Source organism: Acinonyx jubatus, chromosome B3 (genome assembly GCF_027475565.1).
Source record: "Acinonyx jubatus isolate Ajub_Pintada_27869175 chromosome B3, VMU_Ajub_asm_v1.0, whole genome shotgun sequence".
Lineage (NCBI taxonomy): Eukaryota > Metazoa > Chordata > Mammalia > Carnivora > Felidae > Acinonyx > Acinonyx jubatus.
This window is the reverse complement of record NC_069386.1, coordinates 109,233,358-109,255,919: the sequence shown is the minus strand read 5'-3', so window position 1 is coordinate 109,255,919 and position 22,562 is coordinate 109,233,358. Positions and strand designations below refer to the sequence as shown.

The 22,562-nt window shown below is 44.5% G+C and overlaps 1 long non-coding RNA gene across 7 annotated transcripts in view; it reads right to left on the bottom strand.

The window, feature by feature from the left end:
* The window catches only part of LOC113601339 (uncharacterized), a 72,254-nt gene that overhangs the window by 15,473 nt on the left and 34,219 nt on the right, over positions 1 to 22,562 (bottom strand). For 5 of the 7 annotated variants that reach the window (XR_008299465.1, XR_008299466.1, XR_008299460.1 and 2 more), the window contains one exon: positions 185 to 1,398. This is a non-coding gene — a long non-coding RNA (uncharacterized LOC113601339). The remainder of the gene's footprint in view (positions 1 to 184; positions 1,399 to 22,562) is intronic. The other 2 variants (XR_008299461.1, XR_008299464.1) reach the window with 2 other exon arrangements.

The window sequence follows — 22,562 nt, the reverse complement described above, 5'->3', positions numbered from 1 at the left end:
GTGTTGAGTGTTTCCCATTGCATGATATTGTACTAAAGACTTTACATTCCATCATCTTATGTAATCCTCACAACCAGGCTATGAGGTGGATATTCTCATCCATATTTTATGGTGGGTAAGGGGTTTGCCCAAGCTCACCAACCCAATACACAGAGTTTCTTAGATCGTGTACTCTATAGATTACCTGAATCAGAATTCCCTGAGGTGTTTGTTAGACCAATCAAGACAATAGGAGTCAAGAAACCCCAGACTTGTTGGCTCCATGGTTTGATTGAAGGTCATCTTCAGGCTGAAATGCTTCTGGTCCAAAAGTCACCAATGAGTATGCCCAGAAGATACCTGTAAACTGAGAAATGCCCAGAGCTATCTTCTGAGTAATCCATAATTCCATTTCTTTCCAAAAATGCTCTGAGGATGACAGTGAGAAGGAGCAAGGATGCAGCCCAAGATCTGAGTCCCGTGGGCTCTGCATACCTTTCTTCTCCTTGTATTAATCATCTTGCAGCCCCAAAGCCTGGAGAGAGCCTTCTGAAGGAGGTGTGCTGCCCTCAAAGGCAGCCACAAGATAGTGTAGGTCAATCATTCAAAGGCACCAGAGGGGACAGTCAGGATCAAGAGGCAAAAACCGTTTTTGGGAGATTAGGATGACAAGGGAAGGCTGGGAACAAAGAGCTCACACCCTAATGTTGTCCCTTTATGTCTTCACCTGACTTTAGCCAAGTCCCCTGGCCTTCTAACCTCAGGAGTCCTATCTGTAAAATTAAGGAGTTGCCCTTAAGGGTCTCAAAGGTTCTTTCGGCTAGGTGGGAAAATACTGTCTAAATCCAGCATGTACTTCTGCTGCCCTTGTTTACCTGGGGGCAAGTGCAGAAGCCCAGGAGTCTCACAGCCACCTGGAGGGCCATGGAAGATACCTGCTGATGGGGACCACCAGGGCCATAAGAAAGGTGACCTTCACAAAGGAGGCTGGGGAAGACCAGGAGTGGCTCCAGCCCTGGGTGAGATGCCGGCGCCTCCTTACCTGTTGAACAATTCTAAGACCTTTCTTGTACATTATCACATTTGATCCTTCCCACTCCCTCGTAGGTGAGCATTTATTGTAGCTCCATGTGTGATCACAAGGCAGAGACAGAGAGAATGCTTTGGGAATGAAAATGTATTTTCAAGAACACCCAGGGACAAGGTAGAAAAGTGGCAACTGGGAAGAGGCAACTGGTTGCCAGGGTTTCAATTCCAGACTGTGAGGCAGGTTTTGCAAGTTACCAGGAAAGTTTCCCCAGCGGTGCTCAGGATCCACCTTCTTTCTCTTTGTCCCACTCCCATTGGTTGGCTGGCTGCCACTCAGCATGGAGCCAGCCCTCTATTGGGCTGAGTTCTCCCCTGTCACCTCTGAGGTACCTGTGACAAGATAATTGCCATATTAATAAATTTGCTGTATTTTTCCACTGCCTTCTCTTTACAAGCAGGCACTGCTAGTCAGGCTTTTTGTTTTTTCTTGCCTTAGGAATTCTTACAGGACTGAAAACAGAAGCTGCTTAAAGCTAATAGATCTTCTTGTCTTTGCTAAAAAGCCCTGGCTCATTTATGGGATGATGCAGACACCCTGAGGGAGAAGGGGGTGGACGAAGGAGGGCTTTGAAGGGCAAGGAAAGAGAAAGCAGTGTGCTCAAAGACCAGAGAGTTAGAAAACAACTCTGATTATGAGAACAGAGTCCATCAGAGTCTTGGGTAAGGGCCAGATCTCAGGGGATGCAAGGCCTTAGGCATTGGGTTTCCAGACTCAACAAAGATCCCTGGGCCCTAAAGTATGACTCAGAAACACTAAAATCACCAAATTGGATGAGACCTGAGGCACCAAAGTGTGGACTATCAGCCGATGAGTGAGTGAGATGCCTCTACACTTTTGCCCAATTAGGCACAATTTTTCAAGGGGTTGAGCTCCCACAATGACCGATTAATAATCTGCCCACTGAATAGGATTGGGAGTTCAGAGTCAGATTTACTTTGATTAAAGGGAAAAAAGCAGAGGAGTACAATATTCCTAGCTCAGCTGGGATGTACAGTAAGAGTCGCACCTGACACGTATAGAAGCATGAATGACCCCACTGTACTGGTGCCACCAATCTGTGAGGATACCAGTTACAGCTTGTTAATACTCAAATCTTATTAGCTCTAAGCTCTCCTCAGCTAATGTAAGAATTCCAGTCCAGTTCTTGGACTGTTGATTAGGATGCATTAGCCGCAAGTAATAGAAAACCCAGATTCAAACATATAAGGAAATACATTATTTCACTACAGGGAATTGCAGCAGTTGTGGGCTCCAGGTACAGTACAATGAGCAGCTCAAGGTATTGGGGACCCAGGTTGTCTTTATCTCTCTGATTTTCTGTCCTCAAGATGTTGGCTTTGTCCTCCAGCTGGTCCCCTTTGTAGTAAGAAGATGTTTTCACCAGACACAATAATATCTAGAGGAAGAAAAGGACACTCTTTCTGTATCTGCTTCTTAGAAGCACAGAAACTTTCCCAAAGTGTCCTGTAGAATTCCATTCATATCTCATTGGCCAGAATTGGGTACATGCCTATTCTTAAGCCAATCTCTGGCAAGGAGAAATGAGTCGCTGGCTTGATGGGAAGCTGAAGAGTCCATCACAACACTGATACTTTCCATCTCTCAAATACAGGCTTGCTCACTGCAAGGTCACACAGACACCTCCCCTTCCCATGGTTGGGTTTGGGTCTTTCTTCATTTATGTTAAATGCTTTCTCAGGGACCCTAGCATCTCCTACAGAATGGAAAGCTCTCAGACTTACTTATCTAATTCTGAATCCCAAATGCGAATGCTGCTCAAGCTTTCTTTCCCTCAGAATTCTTTGGTAGAAACAGGTTCTTAGAGGAAGTGGGGAGCTGGGGGACCCATACTCCTTTTGCCAGACAAATCCAACTTCAGCTCTGGCCCAGTCAAGACCTCCATTTTGTGGTTGAATCCAGCTTGTGTCCAGACCTTATCTTGTCCCAGACCTTATCTTGACTCCCAAGGGAGTCAAGTTGGGCCACTAGCAAAGTATGCTGCACAAGGCATGGCAGCCACATTAGGGAAAGACTAGTGGTGTTACTCTTCTCAGAAGGAGGCTGTGTATACGGCATTATGATTTCCCCTTCAGATTATTCACCACATTGATATTAACGCCATTTTACATTAGAGGAAAGAGGTACAGAGTGGTAAAGTAACAGGCTTAAGGTCACTCAGCTAGTTAGGCAGCAGAGCCCAGAACATTCTTATATAAGTCTTTTTGTGGACATATGTTTTTATTTCTCTTGGGTAAATGCCTAGAAATTTAATTGCTGGTTCAGAGTATGAGCACGAGCTCCTCCATGAAAAACTAACTGCCAAACTGTTTTCCAAAATGGTGTATGAGTGTTCCAGTTGCTCCACATCCTCATCAACATTTGGTGTTGTCAGTATCTTGTTTTTAGCTATTCTAGTGGGTGTGTTTAATTTGTTTTAATTTGTATTTCCCTGCTGACTAGTGACAGTGAGCCCTTTTTGATGTGCTTACCAGCCATTTGTATATCTTCTTATATGAAGTATCTGCCCATTCTCTTTAATTGGGTTACTGTTCTTATTAAGTTTCAGAAATGTTTTATACTTTATTGATAACATTCTTTGTTTTGCAATACTTTCTCCCAGTCTGTGGTCTACCTAGTCATTTTTCTCAAGGGCGCAGAAATTTTTAATTTTGATATGATCTAATAGATTGATATTTTTCTTTTATAGCTATTGTTTTCTGTAAGCTGTCCAAAAACACCTTTGACTACTCAGAGATTGTGAAGATATTCTCCTATTTATCCTTCTAGAAGCTTTATGGCTTATCTTTTACATTTAGGTCTATGATTTCTCTCAAATTAATGTTTATATATGGTGTGAAGTGCTGGTCAAAGTTCATGTTTTTTTTTAAATTTTTTAATATTTATTTATTTTTGAGAGAGAGACAGAGCACAAGTCAGGGAGGGGCAGTGAGGGAGAGGGAGAGGGAGACAGTACAGAGCCCAATGCAGGGCTCGAACCCACAAGATGTGAGATCATAACCTGAGTCAAAGTTGGATGCTTAACCAACTGAGCCACCCACGTGCCCCAAAGTCCATGTTTTTAGTATGGAAATCCAACTGTCACAGCATCATCTGTTGAAAAGCCTATCGTCCCATAGAAGTGAGTTGGCCATACTGTCAAAAATTACTTAGCCATAAAAATATAGGTCTTTTGCTAGACCTTCTTTTAGTTTTGATGTATATACCTATCCTTACCCCAATACCCTAGCTCCTCAATTACTGTAGCTTTAAAGTAAGTAAGTTTTGAACAAAGACAGCTTGAGTTCCCTCATTTTGTTCTTCTTTTCCAATATTGTTTTGGTTATTCTAGATTCTTTGCTTTCTTATACACTTTAGAACTGGTTTCCATACACACACACACACACACACCTACTAGGACTTTGGGATTTCACTGAGCTAGGTAGGTATAAAAGGAAAAATCCAATTCTTCTACTATGTCTTTCTTCCCTGTGAGTCTACTTTACACAGAACACTTCATGTCTGACACTTCTGGTCACAAAATGTGTGGGTTTTTTTCCCCACAATAACAAGCAAGTCTTGGATACCAGCAGAGTATCCTACAATTTAACTCAATTCTGACACTACCTACCTGGAGATAACATCAGGTAAGGGCTCAATCTCACAAGACTGCCCCCCTTACAGATGCCAGTTAAAACCTGTGCTTCTTAGTGACCACTATGAATCAGAGCTTCCAAAGACCCCTTCTTCAGGTTCGATTAATTTGCTAGAACTCAGGGAAACACTTACTTACATTTACCAGTTTATTAAAGGAGACAGATGAACATCCAGATGAAGAGATACTTGGCACAAGATGTGAGAGGGTCCTGAGGGCAGGAGATTCTGTCTTCATGGAGTTGCGATGTGTCACCCTCCTAGCATGGACATGTTGGCCAGCTTAGAAGCCCTTCAGACTCCATACTATTGGGATTTTATGGAGGCTTCCTCACATAGGTATGCTCAATCATTAACTGTTTCTAGCCTGTCTCCCCTCTCTGGAGGACAAGGGATAGGGCTAAAAATCCAAGCTTCTAATCAGGGCTTGGTCTTTCCGGTGACCAGCCCCCACCCAGGAGACCACCCAGAATTGCCTCATCAGAACAGGCAATGCTCCCAGTTTTCTTATCATTTAGGGAATTACAAGGGTTTTAAGAGCTCTATACCAGGAACCAGGATGAATTCCAAATACATATTTCTTATTACAAATTACAAAAACATGCTTCACTTCAGTTTGTTTCTCTGCTTGTGTACCAATCCTCTCCAGCTTCTTTCCTGTCACAAAAGGAAGGATTTCTCCACATTTTGAGGGCTAACTCCTCTGCCAAACTTTTGATTTCATCTCAGTCTGGCTTATCTGTCCTTTTGTTCTTTCTCCAACATTTCAAGCCCTCCTTCACCAGTGGCTCCTGCCCTGTCTTCACACTTTCCTCTGTGTGTGTGTGTGTGTGTGTGTGTGTGTGTGTGTGTGTGTTCTTTTTAATCTTGAATTAAATGCAGGGGTGCCTGGGTGGCTCAGTCAGTTAAGCACCCGACTCTTGATTTCATCTCAGGTCATCATCTCATGGCTCATGAGTTCGAGCCCCACACTGGTCTCCGTGCTGAACCTGCTTGGTATTTTCTCTCTCTGCCTCTCCTCCACCTCTCCTCCGCTCATGCTCATGCTGTCTCTCAAATTTTGAATTTGAATTATTTATTCAAAAATAAATAAATAAATAATTTTTTTTTACAATCTTGAATTCAATTCAAATGACCTTTAGTACCCTTCCACCCCTGTCTTCCCCTTCCAGATTCTCTCTGGTCACATATAACTGCTGCCTTCCCTTCCCACATGTCTGCTTATTTCTTTAAACCTTGTAGTAGAGGGTCCACCTTCTGTCAGTTTCCAGAAGTTCTCAATTATGAATTCCAATCTACCAGACCCAATGATTCATCCGTCTTCAGGTTCTCCTGTCTGTGGTGCTGTGCTCCGGTGACTTTCTCTGTCTCCTTGGTGGCCCTCTCTCTGCCTGTGACTGCTTCTCCTTCCTTTATAGCCATTCCTGCTATTGTTTGGTGGCTTCAAGAGAGACTAGAAACCATCAGACAAATACCCCCAACTTCCCACCTGCAGATCTGAAAAACCATCAATTTCCTGGTCAAAATGGAACATTTGTCTCTTCCTTGACCCACAGCAGTTGCTCCAACTTGAAGGAAATCCCATCTTTTCCCACCTTCTCAGGGACCTCTCTCTAACAATTAGCTTCACTTGTTCTTGAATCTTAAACCTCTGCTCTACTGTTCTTTCTCAACATCACGAAAACACTGTCTCCATCTCTTTTTTTAAAAATAGCCTTATTTTCACTTCCTCTTATACCTAGTTTACAGCGAAACTTTCTAAAAGAGTTGTGTGCGTCCACTGTCTTCTCTTACATCCTTTTTGGTCACTCTTCAGTCCTCTAAAATGAGACCTTTGTTTCCAGTGTGTCAGTAGAAAAACCTCACCAAGGTTGCCAATGATCTCCTTGTTGTGAAAATCCCTTGGACCTTTGTGGCCCCTTGACTTATTCTTGATAGCGTTGACATGGTTCACCACTTCCTCCTCCTCCTGCATCCCCCCTCCCATGACAGCTTCCTCTCTGCACCATGGACAAGTCTCTCCTTTGGATTCTGTCCTGGGCTTCCTTCTTTTCTCAGTTTCCCTGAGTGATCTCACCTATTCCTTCACTCCATGACTATTTATTTAAAAATTATTTTTCATTTTATTTATCTGAGAGACAGAGAGAGGGTGTGCACACAGGAAAGAAGGGACAAGAGGGGGAGAGAGACAATCTTAAGCAGGCTCCACACTCAGCTCATCCCATGACCCTGGGATCATGACCTGAGGCAAAACCAAGACTCAGACACTCAACCAACTGAGCCACCTAGGCACCCCCACAAGTATTTATTGAGCACCCACTGTAAGTAGGCACTGATCTAAGCCCTAAAGATACATGAGTGCCTGCTCTCATGGACTTGACAGTTGCCAGTGGTATCAATTCCATCTGGATACTGATGACATATAAATTGGCCTCTAGCCCAGGTATCTCTCTTTTGTCTACTTGGTCTGCTTGGCTATTCCACATACATCTCACATTCAGTATTTCCAAAGCTAAAATTTCTATCCTCAGCCCACCTCCAGACCAGCTCCTCTTCCTATCTCAGTCATACAAGCCACAAAGTGCTCATCATCTTTGTTCACTATTGTTGATTCTTCACTTTCCTTCTCCTCCTAATATAATTTATAAGCAAGTCCTATCAATTATACCTTCTAATCATCTGAGGTGCCTCTGGAATCCATTCATTGATCTTCATGCCCAACACCATTGCTCTAGTTTAGGCCAACATCCCCGCCCCTTTGATTCCCAACAGGTCCCTCCAGTCTTGATCATCTCCTCACCCCACCCCATCTTCGATCCATTGTCTGCACTATGGCCAGAGTCATTTTCTAGTGTAACTCTGATCACAAGACCTCCCTGCTTAAAATTCCTCGTTGCCTTTAAAATAGAAGCCAACCCCTTTAACATGGCCCAGAGAGCTCCTGCCTACCTCTCCATCCCATCTTTTCCTACTACCCTCCTCCATCTCAACTCTCTTGCCACACAGACTTTCTCTCCCAGGGCCTGGGTATGCCATGGTCCCTCACACATCCTAGACTTCAGAAGTGCTCCACTGCTAGTCTGAAACCCTTCCCCACTCAGAAGCCCACCCCTTCACCTAGCTAACTGCTACCTACTCCAGTCTCAGTTTAAATGTTACTTCCAGAACACTTTCCTTAAAATCTCTAGTCTGTATTTCAGTGCCATCCTGTCCTATCCATCATAGGATGATTTTTTTATTTCTTTTGTTGTTCTCTGTGCCCTTTCCCCTCCCCTATTGGACTTTAAGCAACAGGAAGGTAGCGACAAGGTCTATGTCACACATGTCGTGTTGTATTCCCGACTTTTAGAAAGTACCAGTCAACACATATTTGTCAAATGAATGAATAATTTCTTGCCCTTCTCCTTCTGCCTTCTAAATACAGACATTGTTTAAGATTCATGTCTCTGAGCTTTGCTCAATTTTCTTCTTTCTCGCTGATTCCTATGACTTCAATGATCAGGTCTGCGTGAAGAAGTCTCAGATCTACCCACATGCTGGATATCTCTGAGCACCAAGTCTGCATTTCCAACATTATGCTAGACATTCATGCCTGTAGGGTTTTTTCATCACCTCAGATAAAGGATATAAAACATTAAAAGCATGAAGGATATATATTCAAGGATGTGTAATGTAACACTGTCTATAATATTGAAAAATTGGAAGCAACACAAATACCCATCAAGAGAGAATTGGGCAAATAAATTCCAATCCTACTGTAGAGCCTTAGAAAGACTAAAAAGATTTATATACTGACATGAAAAGATGTCCTTGATATACTGTTAAGTAAAAAATCAGGTTTCGGAATGATATAGTTTCGTTTCATCTTATTCAATTATTCAACATGCATAGATCGAGCATCTACTATGTGCCAGTGTCTATTCCAGGTGCTAGGGGTGTACAAAGACCAAGACAATGTCTTTGCATTTAGAGAGCTTTCAAGACAGACAATAAACCAATTATACATATATGAAATGTCAGGTGATGATAAGTGCTATGAAGAAATAGCATTTGGGGCACCTGTCTGGCTCATTCAGTAGGATATGTGACTCTTGATCTCAGGATCATGAGTTCAAGTCCCATGTTGGGCATGGATCCTACTAAAAAAAAAAAAAGAAGAAGGAGAAGGAGACAGAGAAGGAGAAGGAGGAGAAAAAGGAGAAGGAGAAGAAGGAGAAGGAGAAGAAAGAAAAGAAAACAAATAGTGTTATGAGATGTGCTATTTTAGGTGGGTGGTCAGGGAGGGCCCTTCTGAAGTAGTGACAGTTGAGCAGAATCCTGAAAAGAGTGAGGACAGGAATCTTGTGAATATTTGAGGAAAGGACATTCCAATCAGAAGCTCAGCCACCATGAGGCCTGTCATAGTAGCAAATTTAGGTGGTCCTAGAAATAGCCAGGAGACTTGTGCAGCTGGGACAAGTAAGGGGAGGAGAGTAATAGGACATGGGGCCACACAGCCAACCTGGACCCAGGCCCAGGCTCTGGAGTCAATTCTAAGTGTGATGGAAAGTCAGTCTTTGGAGATGTGTCTGTTACAATATGTTGGTGTCTCATTGAAAAAGTTAGAAAAATATATACCAACTGTTATCAGAAAATATTTCTGGGACATGGGATTACAGGACACTTTCATTTTTCAAAACCATACCCTGTTGTGTTTGAATATTTTATAGTGAGTGTATATTAATTCAGTAATCAGAAAAGGAAATGATGATTTAAAACATTTGTGCATACCCTTGATTCATCAACTCCCTTTCAAGATAAACATCCTTTTAAAAAGTTAAATTCATAAAAATGTATGTATAAGGATGTTCATTAGGGTGTTTGGGTGATGCGGTCAGTTAAGTGTCTGACTCCAGCTCAGGTCATGATCTCATGGTTCGTGAGTCCAAGCCCTGCGTCAGGCTCTGTGCTGACAGCTCAGAGCCTGGAACCTGCTTCGGATTCTGTGTCTCCCCCTCTCTCTGCCCCTCCCCGACTCATGCTCTATCTCTCTCTCTCAAAAATAAATAAACATTAAAATTTTTTTTTAAAAAGGATGTTCATTATAGTGTTATTTACCAAAAACTGGAAATAACTTAAATGTTCAACAATAGAGAAGTGATTGACTAAATTATGGTAAATTATACAATGAAATAGGAGTCCCTGACGAAGTACATCAGAGAATATCACCCCAGGCTCAAAGCCTAGTTCAATACTCAACTCTGAAATCTTTTCTGGACACATCTGCCTAAAACGACCTCTTCCTCCTTAAACCTTATTTGTGCCTATTGTCTATTGCACTCTTCTGGCCCTTCCCACATACTATTCCATTATGGAACAACAAATTTAGTCCACACTTGGCTCACCATAAGCTTTGCTAATGGAAGGAGAGCAGGCAGAACAATTCCAAACAAAAGATAATTCATTCCTTTATAAACACATCACACCATTTATTTTGCAGTAGATTCACCATTCTAATTAGCTTTCCTTATGCTAATATGAAAAGTAATGAGCTTCTCCCAACGCATACACAGGTGGCAAAGACCAGAGACCCAGAAAAAGACTGAAGAGTGAAGTTCTTCTGGGTGGGCCCCCGGAGTCGACAACCAGCCCTGGGGTCCAGAGTGTTGTCAGGGCCCCTTCCCCTACACAATCACCATGCCCAAATCACTGAGAGACTGGAATACACGCTTCTCCTCAGGTTTTTGTGCCCTGGGTTCTGGGCTTGCAAGGCTGGGCTACCTGAGCTCAGTGATGAGCCCCCGTGTGTGTGTGTGTGTGTGTGTGTGTGTGTGTGTGTGTGTGCGCGCGCGCGCGTGTGTGTGTGTGTGTGTGTGTGTGTGTGTGTGTGTGTGTTTCTCCTGGCCTGGCCTAGCCTTGGAGCAGTGAAATAGCCCCTACTGAGTCATGGCAGGGGGAGAGGGCTTCTTCCACCAATCTGTGTGGCCTCACAGCTGACTTAGCAGCTCCCACAGAGGCGAGGACACAGTCTTTCCACCCACCCCACAGTGGGCAGGGTGGGAAGGGGGCAGGACTGCCCTCAAGAAAAAGGAGCCACAGTAACTCGCTTATCCCACAGCCATCCCAAACTTTCTTTTGTGTTACATGAGGGCATACTGGGGAAGCCTCTTCCGCCTGGCAGCCCTGAGAGGCAGGGAGGATTTACTACCAGGGAGGGCATTTGAAGGGGCCTGTCCATAATACCCCTGTTTCCTGCCCAGGCTTCTGCCAACTGACAACTCCTGGGTTACACAGGAGTTAACCAATTGAGGGCATATTTTTTCCTGCTGAGCCCTGGCACTGGTGGTTGTGTTTTTCTTAGGGTTGCCTAATTGTTGTTGTTGTTTTGTTTTGTTTTGTTTTGTTCTTTAGGGCTGCCTAATTCTGAAGCCTAGAAAGGTCCTCTACATTGATGGTTAGTCTCTTAAACTTTTTATTGATCCCAAAATGAGTGGTTGGGTGCCCTGTTCAACACCCTGTGCACTAACTCACCAGCTCTTGTTATGAAAAAGAAGGGGAAGATATTTGGTGTTTGTGGGGTTTTGTTTTAGGGGGTTGTTTGCCTTTGAAAATTCCCAGGAGAAAAAAAATCTATTGCTACAATGAATCTTTTTCCGTTGCCTCTCTCCCCCCACCCTCTTCTCTCAATGCCTCCTTTCCCTTCTCACATTCCTACCTCTCCTTCCCCATTTGCCAGTTCAGCCCAGAAGTTCTCTCTCCCCCCTCCGGGCTTCCTATCTCACCTCCCCACCCAGACAGGAGATGGGGGTGGTTCTAACAGGAGAGGAGGGGCTATAATGCCCCACAGATCCAAGGAACCAGCACTCTTGTCTCTTGTCACCTGACTTGGGCACCATCCCATGGTCGCAACTCCCTCTGAATAGAAAGAATTCTAAATTGTTTTAAATTCCTTAAGAAGGCAGAGGTCACAGTCCCACTGGCTGAAGCACTCACAATCAATCCTTTCCATGAGCCAACATGGTGCCTCTCACAGTGGGATCTGGGAGGCCAGAGCTAAAACAAAACAGAACAAAACAAAACAATCCCTCCCTCTATATAAAAACAAAACAAAACAAAACCAAAAAACCCTCATTCCAGAGTCCCTTTGTTCAGCTAAGCAAAGATTTAGGTGCCAGGCTCTATGCCTGGGCAGAAACCCAAAGGTAGAGACATCTTGCTCCGAGGGAGTTCAGTCTGGCTTCGCATAGCTAGACTTTTCTGGCGCACACCTGGTCACTGGCCAGCAGCATGAAACCACCTTCCTGCCTCAGCCTCTGATAGACATGGCAATTCTGCTTTCTTGCAGAGTCATAGGATCTGTAGACATCCCAGTAACAGAGATGGAAACTGAGGTCCAGAAAGGAGAAACATCCCGAGCAGGTCACACAGCTGGTGGCTGTGTTGGGCCTGGGCCGGGACCCGTTTCCTGTTTCCCCGACATCACCCTGCCTCCTGGGCATTCCTTTGAGCCGATGAGCCAGGCAGAATCCATGACAGCTGGCTGCTTCTGGGTTTGGCCTGATTGTACCCTCCCCTTGGAAGTTGTCCAGATAAACTTCCCAGCATGCCGAGAGGCTCAGCAACTCCCAACTTGGAAGGACAGGAGTTCTCTGTGAGGACCAGAGCCAAAGAAACTCAGTCAAGTTAGCACTGATAGTGTTTTTTGGTTATGTATACAGATACATAAATATTAGACCATGGTTAATGTACTGCACTGAACCAGCAAAATAAATGTGTTTTGAGATGGCTCAAAACTTTGAAAGGCACTGATGTAGTTAGTGATTCATCCAAGGGGAAGCAGCCATTCCTGGAAGAATCAAAACTGGAATCCAAGCGTCACTGGCCAATGCTCCCTCTGTCATACCACACTGCTTCAAGTAGTTAGGAAACATTAATTCTATTTCTTAGAGGAGAGAAGAGTAGAAAAGAGATGGGTTATCCTGGTCAAGTCAGTTCCTCCTGAGTCAGGATATGGCCACCTCATGACATTCTTCTTTTGTCAGACTAACCATTCCCCCTGCTTCAAGTTCTGACTCACTATATGGTATTGCTATGGGTTAAGTGCTTTGCATAAATGATTTTGGTTAATTCATGCATCAAGCAAATGAAGCAGACATTAATGCTGCTGTTTTCCAGATGACAAAAATGAAGCTCTGAGTTAAGCAAAACACACCTGAAGACACAGAGCTGGTAGCGGTAAACGCAGGATTCCAACTCATGCCTGCTGAATTCCAGTGTCCGAGTCCTTCACCCCATATTTCTGACCCCAGATTGTGTGGGTTTCCCATGACAAGTAATTCTCCAGTTCTCTGGGGATATCAACTGGGTGTCCTATAATTCAATTCAATTCTAACTCTCACTACCCAGGTCAAGTACTCCGTCCCACAAGACATCCCCCCACCTCAGATGCCACTCACAAGTAAAGGGTCCCCAGGTGGCCCACACTTCTGCCCATGTGGCAACAAATCAGAGGTTCCCATAACCCTCGATTTCAAGAACTTGCTGTAATAGCTCACAGAGCTCAGGGAAACACTTTAGGTACTATTAAGGGTTTATTATGAAAGATACAAATGGATAACCAGATAAGAGGGATGTAGAGCGAGGTCCAGATCTGTCCTGAGTGTGACACCCTCCTGGCACCCTCCTGGAACCTGGAGCCTGGATTCACCAACCCGGAATCTCTCTGAACCCGTTCATTTAGAGTTTTTATGGTTCCATTACATAAGCATGCTTGATTAAATCGTTGACCTTTGGTGGATAACTCAGTTTCCAGCCCCCGGGCTCCTGGAGGTCACGAGTGGGGCTGAAAATTCTGACCCTCTGATCACATGGTCAGCTTCTGGGGTTTGCAGCCTCCGCCCTGCAGGTGTCACCTCATTAGCATAACTCAGCTGTGGTTGGATGGGGCTTATTATAAATAACAAAAGACTCTCCTGCCACCCCCATCACTCAGGGAATTTACAAAGCTTTTTAGGAGCTCTATCCCAGGAACTGGGGATGAAGACCAAGTATAAATTTCTGGTTATGTTGTAGCCTGGTGCAGGTGTGCAAGAGCGCATGGCTCCAGGGGTCCCAAACAGACCAGGTTCGGCCACTCTTCTGCTGACAAAATCCAAAGGCAGAGAGAAAAGCAGTGGTGAAACAAGAAAGGAATTTATTTCAGCAAGGCCAGCACCGGGAAGACTGTGGACTAGAGTCTCAAAGACTGTCTCCAAAGTGCCGAAAACACTTCCAGGTTTATATGAGGAAAATGTGGGGCAAAGGTCGGTGGGAATGTGCAGGCGGGCAGTAAAGGTCAGGTCGGCCATTGTCTTGGGGTCAGTCATGCAGGGTCTTGCTGGTTCAGTGCGGTACTTAACTGCTGGAGGGGGTAGTTTAGTTTCCTATCAAGGGATGCCTTGCCCACAGGGTCTTTTGCCTGAGTTAAAAGATAAGCCACAAAGAAGAACTTAATCAATTAGAAAGTACAGACTGAGGTCAAAATGGAGTTAGTTGAAGTCCTCTTTCAATATTACAAATATCACAGCTGTTAACTACTAAGTGCACTGTGCCTCACAGAAAATTTCTCTGCACAAACTCAGACTTTGTGGCTGGGAAATGTCCTGGATTGGGGGGAATCTACCCACAGATGGTAATACATAGCTAATATTTATTGAGCATTTATTCTATGCTGACCACGGTGACGGGCACTTTACATTCATTACCTCATTAAATCTTCACAACCCTATGAGAGTAAATACTAGTATTATCTGCAATTTACAGATAGCAAAACTGAACCTCAGAGAGAGGTCATCAAGAAATAACTTATTTGAGATTATGCTGGAAATGCGAGGATATGTCACTATTAAATAATCCGTTCATATAAAGCACCATTTGAACGGGTCTAACGAGAAAAACATGTGATTTCACCCTAAATGATAAATAAAGCTTTCGATGAAATCCAAAAAGTGGTGCAACCATCGTGGAAAACACCGTGGCAATTCCTGAAAAGGCTAAAGATAAGATCCAGTAATTCCACTCTTCGTATAGACTCAAGAAATCAAAACACCCAGGGGTGCCTGCGTGGCTCAGTCGGTTAAGTGTCCGACTTCAGCTCAGCTCATGTTCACACGGCTCATGAGTGTGAGCCCTGCGTCGGGCTGGGAACCTGGAACCTGGAGCCTGGAGCCTGCTTCAGATTCTGTCTCCCTCTCCCTCTGCCCCTCCCCAGCTCATGTTCTGTCTCTCTCTCTCTCCTTCAAAAATAAATAAACATTAAAAGAAAATTTAAAAAAAAGAAATCAAAACATACATCCACACAAAAACTTGAACAAAGATATTCATAACAGCCAAAATGTCGAAACAATCTAAATGTCCCCCAGCAGATGACTGGGTAAGCAAACTGGGAGATCACCATGTAGCAGACTATTATTTGTATATAAAAAGGAATGAAGTTCTGAGACACAGTACAACACGGATGAACCTTGAACGCGTTATGCCAAGTGAAAGAAGCTGGTCAAAAAAGACCACATATTGTATGATTCCATTTATATGAAATACCCAAAATAGACAAATTCATATGGACAGAAAGTGGATCAGTGGTTGTCTGGGGCCGGAACAGGCATGAAGCCTGCCGCAGAATGAGAAATGACTGCTAATGAGTATAGGGTTTCTTTCTGGGATGCTAAAAATACTCTAAAATTAGATTGTGGTGATGGGTTTGTACGACTCTGTACTGAAAACCACTGAACCGTGTGAACTTTAAATAGGTGAATTTTATGGCATTTGAAAGCTATCACAATAAAACATTTAAAAGGAGAAGAAGGGCACCCGGCTGGCTCAGTGGGAAGAGCATGTGACTCAATGTCCAGGTCTTGAGTTCGAACCACACATTGGGCGGAGAGATTACTTTTAAAAAGAGAGAAAGAGAGATAGAAGAAAAAGGAAGAAAAGACAAAGAAGCAATCCAGCTCCCCTACTGAAAAGACCAAATGAAGAGGCCCCATGGAGAGAAGAGGACCTAGAACTACATGTGGAAGGAGAGAGGCCTTCCCAGTATCCAAATCAAGCCTTTTTTTTTTAAGCTGTATTTATTTATTTTGAGAGAGAGAGAGCAGGGGAGGGGCAGAGAGAGGGAGAGAGAGAATCCCAAGCAGGGTCTGCACTACCAGTGTGGAGCCCGACTGGGGGCTCAGAACTCACTAACGGTGAGATCACGACCTGAGCTGAAATCAAGAGTCCAACGCTTAACTGACTGAGCCACTCAGGCACCACCAAATCAAGCCTTTTTAAACAACTCCAGCCCCAGCCACCCAGCACTGCAACCATACAGGAGGACCCAAGCAAAAATAGCAAAACTGCCCAGCTGAGTCAAATCTACACACAGAACTGTGGAAGCTAATAAAACAAATCTTATTTTAAGCCACTAAATTTCAGGGTGGTGTTATCCATCCATAGATAACCGAAACAGCCACTTGGGAAAAGGTATCACGGACTCCAAATGGGGCAGAGATCCGAATGCCAAACCTGAAACACGAGTACTAGAAGAAAACACGGGCACCACCTTCTACAACCTGTGCATGGGGAAAATCTTTCTAATTATGTCTCCAAATGAAGATGCAATAAAATAAAAGATTGATACATTTAATTACTTAAAAAATTTAAGGTTTCGCAGGACAAACAAATCAACAAAATCAAAAATCAAATGACACATTTATAGAACAGATTTACATCACAATCCCACAGATAAGGGATCAAAATCTCTAATATATCAATGGTTTTTTCAATTGAGGGAAAAGGATCAAAAATCCTCCAGAAGAATGGGCAAAATTAACAACAGTAGAAAGATACAAAACTGATCCTGAAACAGGAACAAATGTTCAACCTCATTCATAATAAGGGAAAGGCAAATTAAAACCATACTAAGATAGCATTTCTCCCCCATCAGATGGGCAAAAATTCAAAATCCTGACAATATTTTCTGCTGATGAAACAGGCACTTATCTATTGCCAATGAGAATGAAAAATGGTACAATTGAGGGGCATCTGGATGGTTCAGTCAGTTAAGTGTCCAACTTTGGTTCAGGTCATGATCTCACAGTTTGTGAGACTGATCCCCCCATCAGGCTAGGCTCTCTGCTGTTAACATGGAGCCCACTTGGGATCCTCTGTCCCCGTCTCTGCCCCTCCCACACTCGTTCTCTCTCTCTCAAAATAGGTAAATAAACTTAAAAAAAAAAAAAAGATACAACTCCTATGCAGAGGAATTTGGCAATATGTAACAAACCAGGATACAGTCACTCTGACAAAATCGTCCCACTCCTAGGAATTTACCCTGAAGGTACACGTCCAACAATTTAAAAACTATTCATGTACTAGGTTGTTCATGCAACATTATTTGTAATTTCAAAAAATATACATATATTAATACCTTAAATACCCAGACATGGAAGATTGGTTACATAAACGATGACATCTGGAGTACTATAGAGTACTATTTAAAAAAAAATGTGGTAAACTCTACGACCTGATTTCCAGAATATAGTAAATGAAAAATGCAAAGTGCAAACAATTGTAAATAATATACTTCTGCACAGAAGACCAAAGGGAATAAGAAAACATAAGTGTTAAATTTTGAAAAGCGAAAAAAAGAAAACCACACACACACACACACACACACACACACACACACATCAAAGGCAAATCGAAAACCATGAAGTGGAATACCTACAAGGGGTGGGGGATACCGGGTAAAGGGGGGGGGGGCGTGAGGACGCCTCTCTGGGTATACCTTTGTGGACACTTTTTATTCTTGAGAAGTAGGTTAATGTGCTACATATTTAAACAAATGAATTAAATAAAGGACAGGAGGAAGGAACACAAGCAAGGGCAAATAAACCCAGACGCACCTGTTACCCTCTCTCTTGGTTCCAAACCACCCTTTTCTACTCTGCCCCTGATGCTGGAGCCGAGGCTCTGCAAAGCACATTTCCGCCGCGCCTGCTGCGTCTGGGAGCCGGTGGCAGGCCGGAGCGGGGGCTGCGGGGCTGCGGGCCTGGAGGAGGGAGAAAGGGCCCGGTCCTTCCCGCTTGCCCCGGGCCGCTGCCCTTCCAGGGGCGCCTCGCCCCGGCCGCCGGTCACCCTGCTCACAGCAGCAGCCAGATGCAGCTCACGGTTTTCCCAAAGGTCTCATTACAGCACTGCAGACTCACCGGCACGGACCGGAAGTACCCCTCTCGGAGCTCTGGTTTCCAGCCCGAAGGGCCCCTTCCTCTGCACCCACGGAAACCACCCCTCAGGGAGCACCTTTTCCTCAGAGGGGGTCTGAGACTCCACAGCTCCCTTCTGAGTTTCTAAGTTTTAAAAATTCAAACTACTTCCTTTTGTCCTCTCAACCCTAAGCGATTATCTCAGAAGAATGAAATTTTTCTTTTTGCTTTTCTACCGTTTCTAAATATCTAAGCAATGAACATGCGCTACCTTTATAACAAGAGAAAGAACGATGCCCTATATTTGCGTGCCCCTCTTATTTGATGACACTTCATTGTGCCCTAGTACAAATACAGAGGCCATGGGTGTAACTGATGGCTGATGGTACTGAGCTCACCTGGGTGACGGCCAAGTCCTGCCCCTCCTCCACAGAGAACAGGCCTATTGAATTCAGATACCCTCCCTTCCCTCCTTTCCCCAACAAAAGATTATTTGAAGACTTTCCTTGTTCTCCAAGCAAATGCTATCAGCCCAGAAAAACATTTCTCTCAGAAGCTTTTCCAGAAGGTTACAACAAAGCCAAGTCTCCCAAAGTAGTGCGAGTCAAGGAGCCGGTAGACACGCCGGGGTCCACAGGGTCATCAGAATGGTTGTGCCCTGGGCCCCTCCGCCTTCTAGCTCCTTCAGCGCAGGCTAAGGACAGGGGGACAGAAAAGCCCTTCTGCCAGTGGGACTCACAACCGTCTGCCCCCACCTCCCACTTTCCCTTAAAACAAAACAAAACAAAACAAATAAATAAAAACACAAAATCCGATCCTCAGAATCCAGACCAGGAACTCTGGAGACATTGCATATTCTGGCAAGCAGCCTGATGGCTAATAGATAACAGGTTATCCAGGAAATAATTAGAAGCCGGAGCCCACACAGATCAGTTGCAAACACTGACCTCTGTCATTCAGGATATGGCCCTAAAAGTAAAGAACTCTTTCTTCTTTCACTTCCACGGGGTGGGAAAAAGTCAGGGCTCTCTCCCTTCTTTTAAACCTGACAAATTCACAAGTGCGGGATCCTCGATAGGCACGTAAGCCTGGTGAGGAGCAGACACCAGGGTGTCTCCTCTCCCTGAGCCCCCCAGGGTGGGTGAGGAGGGATCAGTCCATAGGGCGCCTGCCTCAAGGTAGGAGGCCAGAGCCGGGTTTCTTTTTCACCATTACTTGACTGTGTCTTCACTCTTCTCACCCTCCTCACCCACACTTCTGCCCCTGCCCTGCTCCTTCCAAAGTCCACGCCTGGCTGCCTGGGGCTATCATTCCAGCCCCGCTGTCTCTTTCCGGATTCAGCACATTGCATTCCCTGCTCCCTTCCCCCAGACACTATGCTTGTTTCTTTGTGAGGAGGGAGCTAGATTCAGAAATAAAAGCTTTGTTTATGTTTAAGGAATCCATGTGGGTTCACGGCTATAGATTATACTTTTGTGTTACATCATTGTTGCTTTTAATAACGGTTTCCAAAATTGCTTCCTCTTCAAACCTTCTTTATCATTTTCTCCGGCAAGATGTATACAATTTGAAAGTAAACAGGAATACAATGACAGATTGAGGCTTTCTCACTTTCTCTTAAGTAGATGGAAACAATTAATAACTCTCTTCTTATATATCACATCAAATCAGCCCTTTTTCTTCCTGTCTCTGGATGGGGCTCGTGTTTTTCTCTCAAAAAACCCATAGTAACAACAGTAGCTACCATGTTTTGAGCACTGGCCTGTGCTGGCTGTGCTAAGCTCTTATTGTGCATTGTCTAGTTAACCATTTCCACAGTCTTGTTTATTATCCCCATTTTACAGGTGAGAAAACAGAGGCTTGGAGAAATTAAATAACTTGTCCAAGGTTACTTCCAAAAAGAAAGTAAAGTAGAAACAGTAAGGATTCTGAGATTCGAATTCGTGTCAGATTGCAGTTTCATCCTCTGCCACCCACATCATAGTAACTCCTTCAGGGAAGCAGCAGTGAGAGTCCTGGGTCCTGGGAGGTGGGATAAAGGTGACGGTGAGATCTGTAGAGGACAGAGTTGGGAGCCTGTGGCCAATATCACAGCTTCGAAAATCGCCCATCAGGCTCAGAGTTTGCCTGGGGCTCCACAAGTGCCCTCTCATTTGAACCTCAGCACCACCCCATGACTCAGACATAAGTTTTTTTTCACCAATCCCCCCACCACCCACATTACACGTAAGATTTAAACTGAGGGTTGGTGGGGGGGGGGGGAGCGCCTGGGTGGCTCAGTCGGTTGAGCATCTGACTTCAGCTCAGGTCATGATCTCGCGGTCTGTGAGTTCGAGCCCCGCGTCGGGCTCTGTGCTGACAGCTCAGAGCCTGGAGCCTGCTTCAGATTCTGTGTCTCCCTCTCTCTCTGCCCCTCCCCCGCTCTTTCTCTCTCTCTCTCTCTCTCTCTCTCTCTCTCTCTCTCTCTCTCTCTCTCTGTCAAAAATAAATAAAACATTAAAAAATTTTTTTTAAATAAATAAATAAACTGAGGGTCAGGGAAGTGATTTGGTCAAGGTCACTCAGCTGGTAAGTGGGGTGAGATGTGGCTTTGATTTCAGGCTTCCAATCTCTGATCTCCATTCGTCTTCCTAGACCCTCTGTCTCTCAGCAACACTTGAGTTAGGCCCACCTCTCATGCACTGGAGAGCCTGCTCTGTCAGTGTTCAATAGTTCAAAAAGCACAGCGAGGAGACATGAGTGTGGTTTCTAGAACCAGATTACCAGAGTCGCAATCCCGGCTCTGTTGCTTGCAAGTTATGTGGCCTTGCACTATTCACTGTGTCTCAGTGTCCTCATCTATAAAATAAGAGAAAATAACAGCATCCACTTCTACAATTGCTATGAATGAAGTGTGTGAAGAGAGCTTAGGATCATGAAGGAAGCTATTAATACCTGCAAGTTATTATGACCACTTAACAATTTCTACCCAGTAGCTAGATTTACCGAGAAGCTACTATTTCAGTTAGTATAATTTACATTTTCCTGCCAAAGATAAGCCCTCCGGGCTTTTCTGCCTTAGCTTGAGTCACTCCCCTGAAAGCAGACTCGGGCAAAGATTCAGGTTGCACGTAGTTCAGGTGGTGATCCCAGAATGCTCTGTGAGAGAAGGAGGAAGGTGAAGCAGGAAAGGGAGGCAAGGGTAGTGAGCTGGCTACCACTGGCAAGAGGGGGGCTAGATGCCGCAGGGACCCTCTGAGAAGTTGGAACACATCTCAGAATGGCCCCTGGGGACCCTCACACCCCCATGGGGTAAGTGTTGCTCCTGGAGCATTCATCCCTGCCAACCTCAGAGGCAGGCATGCTCCAGAGGCCAGAGAACACCTGCAGGCAGCAAGAAGCAGGAAGCTGTGGGTCACCGGGGAACAGGTGGCAGGTGACCCTGGGGTAAGCCAAGGGCATATAGGTGGGGCTCTGCCTGCCAGCTACACAGTAATCTCCCAATGTTGCTAATGTATACTCTAGGTGTATTTTTTTTTCCTCAGAAACACTTGCCAAATAGCCCCATTGTTTCCTCTGGATCTAGTTTTAATGAGCAAAATTTCCTCTTTGAACTGGAAGTGCCTGCTTAGAACTGTCTTGAGAAATTCTAGCTAATCAAGGCCCCCTTAAAGTATCCATAATCATGATAGCCCCCTGCATGTCCGTGCATTGTGCCTTCTGGTTTACCAAATTACAAAATTCTTTTTGCATATATGATCTCAGGTAATCCTCATGGTAAGCCGGTGAAGTAGAGGACAGTCCTCTGGTGCAGTCCCAGAGTGCTCCCCCCTTTTAAAAGAGGTTAGAAACAGTTCCGTGATTTCTGTTGGGAGAGGATTCCAAGGGCCTGAAGGAAGTTTTGCAGTATCTCTGCTCTATCTGAACAGTCCCTAACGGACCAAAAAAGACCCATCCCAGCCATTTTACTCAAGTTTGGAAACTTTAAGAATATTGATGCTTCTGGAATAATTACTCAGTTACTTTGTTCATTTTTCTTAATGTACACATGTAACAAGATATCAAAATAGAAATTTCTGCCGAGACCTAAAGACAACAGAGATTACATTCCAAAATGGGGTGCCAGACCACCATGCAGACTTTGGAAGGCAGGCAGGGAAAACCAGTTTTGTGACTGCTGTACCCCTCAATCATGGGGATAAGAGTTTGGAGGTGAGAGAAGAGGGTTTTTGAGCAAAGTTTTTGATGTGTTGTGAGTCCCATTCTTACCCACGAGTGAAAGAAGGGAGTATAGGGCCCTTGTCGCAAGCTTAGAGAAAGGGGATCCAACATGTCCCCTGAGAGGTTTAGGAGACACAGTGCACAGGTATCCAATATTCCACTTAGAAAATCTGAGGGACGAGTGACTGGCTGACTATGGCTTTGACTGTGGAGTAAAGGGAAGGCCAGTGACAGCTTGCACTCTCCAAATTTGTTACAACAGCGTGAGTATCTGGCTAGATAGCGGCCTCACCCAAAATAGGGTTGGCAGTGAAGGGGATCAGAACATCCCACCCCAAAATATGCCTCTGTAACATAAGGGCTATTTTGAGCTGAAGGCAATGAAGAAATGACACACACTGGAGGAACTGTTTGCCCTCTCTCTTTGTAAAAGAGAG